Raw genomic sequence first — 11,841 nt, 5'->3', positions numbered from 1 at the left:
ATGCCTAGTTTTCAACAAATAATTACATGGCATCAAAATAAATAAGAAAGTATAGCCATGTACGGGGGTCGAAAAGGAGTTAATAGAAACTGTACCTGTGGAATCTAGACATTGGAATTATTAGACAAAGACTATAAAATAACTATTTTAAATATACTCAAAGAACTAAAGGAAACCACATAATAAGAATGAAAGGAAACCAAGAAAGTGATGTCTTACCAAAAAAAGAATATCAATAAAGAAATAGAAGTTATAAGAAGGGACCAAATAGAAATTCTAGAGCTGAGAACTCCAGCAACTGAAAAATTCACTAGAGTGACTCAATAGTAGATTTGAGAAGGCAGAATAAAGAATTTGCAAACTTGAAGATAGGTCAATTGAGAATCAGAAAGAAAAATGAATGAAGAAAAGTGAAGAGAGCCTAGAGTCCTATAGTATACCAACATATGCATAGTGGAAGCCTCAGAAGGGGTGGGGGGGGGGGAAGTGCCAGAGAGAATATTAAAAGAAATAATGACAGAAAACTCCCCAAATTTGATGAAAGACACGAATATACAAATCTAAGAATCTCCACAAACCCCAGGTAGGATAAAATTAATGAGATCCATACTGAGACACATTGTAATCAGACTTTCAAAAGACAAAGACAAAGAGAAACTACTGAAAGCAGCAACAAAGAAGTGACCCATCAGTTACAAGGGATCCTCAATAAAATTAACAACCAATTTTTCATCATAAACCATGAAGAACAACAGACAATGAGATGACATATTCAAAATAATGAAAAATAAAAAATTGTCAACAAAAATTCTGTATCCATCAAACTATTCTCAAATTGAAGGAGAAACTAAGATATTCCCAGATGGGGAAAAAAACCTGAAGGAGTTTGTCATTAGTAGACTTGCCCCACAAGAATTGCTATAGGATGCCCTTCAAACTTAAATGAAAGGGCATTAGACAGTCACTCAAATCCACAGGAAAAAATTAAAAATATCATCAAAGATACTAGATAGGAAAATTAAAAATTCAATATTAATGTATTTTTGGTTTGTAAGTCCTCTGCTTTGGTATATAATTTAAATGACAATGACATAAAACAATAATTACAAATCTATGCTAATGTACACATAATGTATAAAAATAAAGATATAATTGGTGACAATAACATTATGGGGGAAGAGCTATCTATGAACAAAATTTTTTTATGCTACTGTAAATAAGTTCATATTAATACAAACAATATTCATAAATTAAGATGTTAATTGTAATCTCAGGACAGCAACTAATAAAGTAACTAAAAAATATATAGTTTAAGAAATGACCAGGTAATTAAAATGATGCACTAGAAGATATCTGTTTACCAGAAAAGAAGGCAAATATTGAGTAATTGACAAACAAAAAATATATGACATATAAAAAATAAATAGCAAAATTTCAGATGGAAATCCTTCCTTATTACACTATGTACAAATGGATTAAAATTTTCAACTAAAAAGCAGAGATGGACAGAATAGATAAAAATCATGATCAAACCTTATACTCTCTGCAAGAGACTCACTTTAGATTCAAATACACAAATAGTTTGAAAGTAAAAGGAAGAAAAAGATATTTCATGCAAATAGTAACCAAAAGAGAGCTGGTGTGGTTATATTATTGTCAGACAAAATACACTTTAAGATAAAAATTATTACAAGAGAAAAAGGATATTATGTAGCACACCATCTTCGGGCTGGGCCGTGGTGGACGTTTTGAGGGCATCCGACCCGCAGCGTGTGCGTGCCACACCGACTCCTGTGGAATCCTGAGCCGGCTGTGTAGCTTTCTCTCTTTGTCTCATTACCATGTCCTCCAACGAGAATGCTAATTCCCCAGCTGCCCGCCTTAACAGATTCAAGAACAAGGGGAAAGACAGCACAGAAATGAGGCGGCGCCAAATAGAAGTTAATGTGGAGCTGAGGAAAGCTAAGAAAGATGACCAGATGCTGAAAAGGAGAAATGTAAGCTCCTTTCCTGATGATGCTACTTCTCCGCTACAGGAAAACCACAACAACCAGGGCACTGTAAATTGGTCTGTTGAGGATACTGTCAAAGGCATAAATAGCAACAATTTGGAAAGCCAGCTCCAAGCTACTCAAGCTGCTAGGAAACTGCTTTCTAGAGAAAAACAGCCCCCCATAGACAACATAATCCAGGCTGGTTTGATTCCAAAATTTGTGTCCTTCTTGGGCAGAACTGATTGTAGTCCCATTCAGTTTGAGTCTGCTTGGGCCCTCACTAACATCGCTTCCGAGACATCAGAACAGACCAAGGCTGTGGTAGAGGGAGGTGCTATCCCAGCATTCATTTCTCTGTTGGCATCTCCCCATGCCCACATCAGTGAACAAGCCGTATGGGCTCTAGGAAATATTGCAGGTGATGGTTTGGTTTTCCGAGACTTGGTGATCAAGTATGGTGGAGTTGACCCGCTGTTGGCTCTTCTTGCAGTTCCCGATATGTCATCTTTGGCATGTGGTTACTTATGTAATCTTACCTGGACACTTTCAAACCTTTGTCTCAACAAGAATCCTGCACCTCCATTAGATGCTGTTGAGCAAATTCTTCCCACTTTAGTTCGTCTCCTGCATCATGATGATCCAGAAGTATTAGCAGATACCTGTTGGGCCATTTCCTACCCTACCGATGGTCCAAATGAACGGATTGAAATGGTCGTGAAAACAGGAGTGGTACCCCAACTTGTAAAGCTTCTAGGATCTACTAAATTGCCAATTGTGACTCCTGCACTAAGAGCCATAGGAAATATTGTCACTGGGACAGACGAACAGACTCAGGTTGTAATAGATGCGGGAGCACTTGCCATCTGTCCCAGCCTGCTAACAAACCCCAAAACTAACATTCAGAAGGAAGCTACGTGGACAATGTCAAACATCACAGCTGGCCGCCAGGACCGGATACAGCAAGTTGTGAATCATGGATTAGTCCCATTCCTCGTTGGTGTTCTCTCTAAGGCGGACTTTAAGACACAAAAGGAAGCTGTATGGGCTGTGACCAACTATACAAGTGGTGGAACAGTTGAACAGATTGTATACCTTGTTCATTGTGGCATAATAGAACCGTTGATGAACCTCTTAACTGCAAAAGACACCAAAATTATTCTGGTTATTCTGGATGCCATTTCAAATATCTTTCAGGCTGCTGAGAAACTAGGTGAAACTGAGAAACTTAGTATAATGATCGAAGAATGTGGAGGTTTGGACAAAATTGAAGCTCTACAAAACCATGAAAATGAGTCTATGTACAAAGCTTCATTAAACTTGATTGAGAAGTATTTCTCTGTAGAGGAAGAGGAAGATCAAAATGTTGTGCCAGAAACTACCTCTGAAGGCTATACATTCCAAGTTCAGGATGGCCCTCCGGGGACCTTTAACTTTTAGACTGTACAGCTGAGGCAGAAAGTTGTTTGTTGTGTGCTGTGTTTGGTATAAGTTTGTCTTAACTGTTTCTCTACTAAGAACTCTTTTTAAATGTGGTTTGTTATTGTAGTACTTTTTACAACGAAACTATACTTGAACAGTTCCAAACTGTGTACATATTGTATGAAGCTTCTCCTTTCAATGGGTTTCTTATTTCTACGTGGAATTTCATATCTTGCAGTGTCCTGTAAATAAAGCTTAAATTCCAAAAAGAGGATATTACGTAATCATAAATTGTCAGTTCATCAAGAAAATACAATATTTATGATCATATATACAGCTAACAGCAGAGCCTGAAATATATGAGGCAAAAACAGATAGAATTTAAGGAAGAAATAAATTCAACAATAATAGTTGGAGAGTTAAATACCCCATATTCAATACTGATTAAAACAGCTAGAAAGAAGACCATCAAGGAAATAGAAGATTTAAATAATATTATAAAGCAACTAGACCTAATAGACATATATAGAGCACAATACACAAGGACAGCAGAATACACATTCTTCTCACGTAGCCATGGAACTTATTATAGGGTAGACCATGTGTTAACCCAGAAAACAAGTCTCAATAAATTTAAAAAGATTGAAATATATAAAACATCTTCTCTTACCACCAGGGAATAAAAATAGGAATCAATATCATAAGGAAATCTGGAAATTTTGCAAATATGTGGAAATTAAACATTACACTATTAAACAATCAGTGGGTCAAAGAAAAGAAAATACAAGAGAAATTAGAAAATACATTGAGATGAATGAAAATTTAAAAACCGACATACCAAAACTTATGGGATGCCGCAAAAGCAGCACTTAGAGGGACATTTATACCTGCAAATACCAAGATTAAAGAGGAAGAAATATCTCAACAACCTAAGCTTCCACCTAAAGAAACTAGAAGAACAAGAGCAAACTAACCGCAAAGCAAGCAGAAGGAAAAAAATTATAAAGATTAGATCAGAGATAAAGAAAATTGAGAATAGCAAAACAGAGAGGATCACCAAACCAAAAGTTGGTTCTTCGAAAAGATCAACAGTATTGACATGTTGTTGCTAGACTGGCCAAGGTGAAATAGCCAAACTACTAAAATCAGAAATGAAAGTGGAGACATTATTACTGACCTTAGGGAAACAAAAAATTTTATAAGAGAGTATTGCATGAGCTAGTGTATGCCAATACTCAGGTTACCTTGATGAAATGGACAAATTTTTAGAAAGATAAAATCTATGAAAATTAACTCAAGAAGAAATATAAAATATGAATAGACCTTTAACAAGTAAAGAGATTGAATTAGTAATTTTTAAAACTTCCAACAAATAAATGCCTATGGCCAGATGGCTTCACTGTAAATTCTACCAAATATTTACAAAAGAATTAAAATCAATTATTCTCAAACTCTTGCAAAAATATAGAAGGAAGAACACTTCCTATCTCATTGTATTAGGCCAGTATTACCTTGATACCAAGGCCAGACAAAGACATAACAAAAAAAGAAAACAAAATACCAATACCTCTTATGAATATAGCTGCAAATATCCTCAACAAAAAGTAGTAAACTGAAGCCGGCAACATATTAGAGGTATTATACACGACGTCCATGTGAGATTTATCCCAGGAAAGTAGCAGTGTTTCAATACGCAAAAATTGATCAGTGTAATACAACGTATTAATAGGATGAAGAAAAACCACGATATCATCTCAACAGTTGAAGAGAAAGTGGTTGAAAAATTGAACACCCTTTCATGATAAAAACAACAAGCTAGGTATAAAGGGGAATTTCTTCAGCATGATAAATGGACATTTATTAAAACCCAAAGCTAACGCTATACTTAGTGGTGAAAAACTGGCAGCATTTTTCCTAAGATCAGAAACAAGACAAGTATGACCAGTCCTGACACTTCTATTCGACATTTTACTGTAAGTTCTAGCCAAAAGAATTAGGCAAGAAAAAGAAATAAATGTCAAGCACATTGGAAAAGAAAAAGCAAACTATTTCTATTTGCAGATGACATTATGTTTTACAAAGAAAACCCTTAAGAATCCACAAGAAACTATTTGAGCTAATAAATGAGTTCAGCGATGTTGTAGGATACAAAAGAAGCACACAAAATCAAGTGTAAATCTATATACTAGCAATTAACAATCTGAAAAGAAATTAAGAAAATTTCATTTACAATAGCATCATAAAAATTAAAATATTTAGGAATAAATTTAACCAAGGAAATGCAAGACTTGTACACTGAAACTACAAAATATTGTTGAAAAAAATTAAAGAAGACATAAATGGAAAGCTATCCTGGGTTCTTGGATTAGAAAACGTAATATTAAGATGGCATTACTCCCCATATTGATCCACAGATTCAGTGAAATCATCATAAAAATTCTAGCCACTCTTTTTTTTTGCAGAAGTGAAAAAGCTGATCCTAAAACTCGTAAGGAAGTGCAAGTGACCCTGAATAGGCAAAACAATCTTGCAAAAGAAGAACAAAGTTGTAGACCTTACGCTTTTCAATTTCTAAACACAAGCCAAGCTACAGTAATCAAAAAAGTGTAGTACTGGCATTGAAAGACATATAGATCAATGGAATAGAATTGTGAGTCTTGAAATAAACCCATACATCTATGGTGAATTGATTTTTGGTAAGGGTCCTAAGATCATTCAATGAGAAATTGTAGTCTAACGCATGACGCTATGGCAACTGGAAATCCACATGCAAAAGAATGAAGTTGGACCATTATCTCAAACTATATACAAAAATTAACTTCAAATAGAAAAAGGTCTAATTAACTCACATAGAAAAAGTCATTGAACAAAAAAAGCTTATTAAGATTTCTCATTTAAACAGATGTATTCAGTCTTTCAGCAAAGATCAGATTAAGGTTGTTTCCTTCTCATTCCAACCAACAGATTCTGATGGTCTCAATTAAGAAAAGAGAGAGGCAGAGAATGAGGAAGCAAAGAAATAAAGCAGACTTAATTGTGTCTAGGAAAAATGCTGGATGTGGTTGCTGTCACACGAGATTGATTGAAGGCAAATAGCCTGAAAGCTTATGGCGTTTTGAGGCAATTGCACTGGCAAAACCCCCACAAAATTAGTCTAAAACAACTTACAACTGTATAGCCTGGCCCCCAAATCTATACCATCAGGTAGAGGACTGTGAATAATTATGTATCCATCATGAGGGAAATCTCGCCAAAACCCACTTGAGATATGTCTGTGGAGAGAAATGGACAAGGGAGTTTCCCACAGAGAGAAGAATCAGTATCTAATCAGGGAACCTCTTCCACTACCAGGGTAGAGTATTTTCAGAGCACCCGATTAGTAAGATTCCATATTGCTATTAGACCAGAAATCGCAGTGTATCTTTCATTCTGCCACTTTGTTAATGGGAGTTTTTACTTAGCTTATTCTGTCCCCATTCTACCATTTTATATTGGGGATGTGGTGGAGGCAGATAATTTGACTTTTAATTCAAAAGGATCCACATGTGGACCTAATGGAGAGGACTACACATCACCCAGAGATTCTGGATTTTGAGCTGAATGTAGTAACAGATTAGAACATTGGCTTATCTTCCTTGGGGATGGAATGAGTGTATTCCAAGTGTGAGAAGGAAGGTGGCCTTCTTCTCAGATATTTTGTGGCCAGAGCAGCAAACAGATAAGTAACTGTCCTCCAAAAATCTGTTCCTTGCTTTCCATTGGATAAATTTATTGTTGAGAAATAGCTGCTTAGCCAGGAACTACATTTCCTAGCCTGCCATGTAACTAGAAGAGTCCTTGTGACTTGTTCTTATCAATGTAAAAAGAATAGAAGTGATCTGTATCACTGTTCAGCCAAGAAGATTAAGAGGCAGATATAGCCTTTACATAATCTCTTTCCTCATATTGCCAACTCCAGAGCCCTAGAATATGGAGGACTCACAAGAATGGAGGAGGCTGAATCACTGAATCACCATGTGGAAGAAACTACCCATCTATCATGAAAAACTACTTTGGACTATTAGGTGAGAGTGAAATAAACTTCTGATCTATTAAGCCATGGAAACACTGAGTTTTATTTGATAAACAGCATTACCCTTATCTAGAAATGTACCAATATTATCCCTCTTGTAATAGGACTATATATATATATATATATATATATATATATATATATATATATATAATGCTAGGGAAACATTGAAGATGAGGAAATAAAGGCTCAGGGGCTTAGGAAAATTCCCCAAAGGCACATGACCTTTTAGTGTTGAAACCAGGATTCTCACCCAGCCCATCTTACTCTAGAGCCTCTGCTCTTGGCTAGGACCTTACTTCTCTCCTGGAAAATAGTGATAATAAGAGCAGTGCCAGCAGTACTGGTACCTTTCCAAAGTTACTTCCTGCTGTAGCAGGAGGTCACTCACAATGTACATAGAAAGCAGTTAACAAAAGCAGTCAGAACCCTTCATCAGTTTTTGAGAAGGAGCCATGAGTTTCCAAGAATCCAGTTGAAAAGTTGAAACCTGGTATTAGAACCCCAACATCTCCATCAGAAAGGGAAACACAAATCCTCTTATGATGCATTAATTCAGTCATTCATTCAACAGACGTTAATGAAGGGCTTATCATGTGCCAGGATCTGTTCCAACAAAACAAAATAAAACGAAAGTCCTCATGGAGCTTATATTCCAAGTATGGAGAGACAGACAGTAAACTAAATTAGAGAAATATACCAGGTTTTTTAAGATAATAAGTACTACGGAGAACAGTAAAGCAGGGAAGAAAGAAAGTACGGCAATTCAAATACAATGGTCCCTTTCTGCAGGCTGGAAAAACAAGGGTTACTCTTTCTGTTTGATATACCACACTTCCCAGAACCTGAGATGAAACACCTCCGCAAGGTCTAAGTTGATTTTTGCTCCCCCTCTCACTTATTTGTTTTATTTTCTTGCAAATTATTAACTTTGCAAGGTATGATTTTGCAAGGGCTTGTCTCACTCTGCACCTCCTTCCCCTATCCTGTTGTGGCAACTATCTTATCTACTTTCCATCTCTCTACTGTCCACCCAACAGTCCCGCTCTTTTCTGATTGTGGGCCTATGGCAAAAACAATTCCTTCTGACGTTGCTACACTTACTTCCTGCCTCTTATCTCAGTCTCTTCTTATTTTTTTCAAGGAGCTAGACTAGCATCTCAAGTGTGTTTTGCAGTCAGAGGAACTTGAGTTTCAACCTTGGTTATACCACTTACTGGCTATGGGAACTTTGGCAAATCACTTAATGTCTAAATAGCATGAAACGAGTATAATACTAGGGAAAAAATCTGAAGTCATTATCTAAAATGGGAGGTTGGCACCGGAACGCAAATCAATGCAAGTCTTCTCAGGCAGGGCACCCAAGAACTCAATTAAGCCAACAATTGAAGTTTGAGTATACCACTGAGCAACGAAGGTATGGTGCTGTAAAAAAGAAAAGGAGATATTAAATGGAGAGTGGAGAAAGGAAGACATAAATACTAAACATGACCTCAAGACACCAGCTACAGAACTGACGGCTTTGGTCTTCACAAATAGGTTCTTTCTTCCTTGTCACAGATTTATGCCTATATATTATAATTAATATGTATTCTCTTTCTTCCAAAACCGTAGATAAACTGTGATTATGGTGGTTGAAGAATATTGAAACCTAGTCACAAAGGATCAGAGGAGGTATGAGTATTATGCATACGTCCTGGAATTAGAGCTCAATTAAGTAACTGAAGAGATGTTGGGAAGTGACAGAATTTGTTTAGGGTTATACATGAAATAATTGTATCTTTTTAGGCAGGGAAATTTTTAGAAGAACGTATATAGGAAGAAGGACATGTAGATGCTGGCAGCCATAAGCATGGATTCTAACAGTTATGTGTTGCTTTTTGGCAACCCAGAATCAACTTTCCCTTTCCTGATTGTACTCTAATCTCTTTTTAAAGATCTTCTCTTGCCCTTTATATTAAGTCTATTTAAATCAGTGGCACTGCTCTGCTCTAACCAAGAGGGAGGCACATCCTGACCTAAGTTAGAATAATCTAATGCTCTGTAGCTAGATTTTGGATCTTAACCTTAGATATAAAAAGACTGAAAGTGTCTGAGGTGTAGGCAAACAACGTATTGGTATCCTAATCAGATGAATCATGCTAACCACCACTTTTGGTCACGCCTAGCCCCGGTGTCCAGTTTCCTGTTGGTTCTCTGAACTCTTAATATCGTGATAACAAATTCACTTTTGCTTAAGTTTGCCTGAGTTGTTTCTTATTTTTCCTTTTAAAGAATTTCAGTAGAAAGGCCATATGTAATAAACCAACGAGGTACATGGATAGTAGCATCAGAGCACGAGTTTAAATTCTGGACCCACCACTTACTTAAACTCTCTGGGCCTCAGTTTCATTATTTTTGGAAATAAGATGATAAAAATGGCACCTACATAATAGAGTTATTGTGTGGCAGGTGCCCAATAAATGTTAGCTTTTACTATTATATAACTGACTAATTTTTTTTAAATTAAGTATTCCTACCCTTTCGTCTTTCACTACCATGTTATAAGGAGGAATCCCCTGTGGCAAGGGCAGCTCCTAGGCAAGGGATTTTATTGTGCTGATTGGAATAATGAGTAGAGCTGCAGAACTGAAGGACACTTAAAAGGCTAGATCAAAAGGTCCAGGAACTACTCCTAGGAAAAGGGGAATATTACAAATTGATTTTCAGTGATTTTTGGCTATTGGCCTTGAGACTTTTGCATATAACATTGTGGTGTAACTAAGCAGAGACAGCAAGCTTTGCTTTGTATTAATTAAAATAAATTAAGTGTGTGTGTGATGTGAAGGGAAGTTTTTCCCTTGATCTGTTCCTGAGAGCTTTAGCTGAAGCATTCTGTCTTGCCCCTCCTGTTCAATAATTCTTTTTTTCTAGACAATGTTGATCGATACCTCCTTTACCTGTACTTATTTCCCTATTGTTTTCTGTAATCAGGTCTTCATCACCAACACACTATAGTTAATTTTTAACATGAATAGTCCCTATGGTTCATAACATTCTCACTGGCCTGCCTCAAAGTTCTAAAACATTTCATCAGTATTATTTAACTAGTATTTACTTTGAAAACACTGAGGACCTTTAAACTCTCCCCATTAAGCAGTTCACTTTTTGCATCTGGCAGCAATGAATTTTGCTCCAGACAGGGTTCAAATGCCTCTTTCCCTGGTGCTAGAGCAGGCCTATGTGAGAAAAATCTCTGCTTTTAATATAGGTGACTTCATTAGAGGAATATTTTTTCCTATTGCTTATTCTAATATATGTTCCCAGATTTTTCTAATTCTGCGGGAGCCTGGCTTTATTTAGCCATGAATCTTTCTCTTTCTAGGAATGCATCCCTTTTACTCTTCAAAAAAGCTGTGTCTGTAGGGAGAGGATTTGAAAATCAACTAAATTTTTGACGTGCAGTCATACATACAAAGCATTTGAGAGCAGTTGGCCCTGAGTAGTTGGAGGTGGAGGTATAGATGTTGGGTATTTTAATTTTAATTTTGTACATTTCGTTTTTAAAAAACAAGGAGCATGCAATGCTTTTACAATTATACATTTTTTATAGCTATAGATCCTTCTTTATGAAGCCATTTTCTTAAGAAGTCTATTATAATAGTCTCTATTTCTAGGTATTTTATCCAGCTCAAATTCCATGGTCAATCATGATAATCACTTTCTTTGCATAAGCCCTTGACTCTCTTATCTTTCTTTCCTTTTGGCATATTTACTTGGGAAACTGCACCCTTGATTAAACCCAACTTTTTTCCATGCTTGCACCTAAGAAGCTGACCATGACTGGCGTAAAACAATGCGCAATAATAAATTAATGAATACACACTTAAGTTATATTTTTAATGGTAGCAAATATCTTTTATTTGTTTCAAATCTATTAAATCTCCCATCCACCCAGGTGACTCTTTCACAGCTTCTTCTCTCTCTTGAAACCTCCAGAACCCATTATGCTAAGTGAAATGTCAGTCACAAAAACACAAATACTGCATGATTCCAGTTATATGATGTATCTAAAGTAGCCAAACTCTTTTTTTTTTAATTTTTTTTCCAAGGAAGTTTAGCCCTGAGCTAACTACTGCCAGTCCTCCTCTTTTTGCTGAGGAAGCCTGGCTCTGAGCTAACATCGTGCCCGTCTTCCTCTACTTTATATGTGGGATGCCTACCACAGCATGGTGTGCCAAGCAGTACCATGTCCGCACCCGGGATCCAGACCGGCAAACCCTGAGCCACTGAGAAGCGGAATGTGCGCACTTAACCGCTGCGACAGCAGGCCAGCCCCTAAAGTAGTCAAACTCTTTACTTATGTATTTACTTACT

General features: G+C 36.6%; 1 pseudogene; it reads left to right on the top strand.

Moving 5' to 3' along the window:
* The first annotated feature begins 1,722 nt into the window (after positions 1–1,722).
* On the top strand, positions 1,723–3,663 carry LOC100054910 (importin subunit alpha-1 pseudogene; annotated as a pseudogene).
* Positions 3,664–11,841: the final 8,178 nt, after the last annotated feature.

The sequence above is a fragment of the Equus caballus genome, chromosome X (assembly GCF_041296265.1).
Source record: "Equus caballus isolate H_3958 breed thoroughbred chromosome X, TB-T2T, whole genome shotgun sequence".
Taxonomy (NCBI): domain Eukaryota; kingdom Metazoa; phylum Chordata; class Mammalia; order Perissodactyla; family Equidae; genus Equus; species Equus caballus.
Note: the sequence above shows the minus strand (reverse complement) of the source record. Positions and strands in the feature narration are given on the sequence as shown.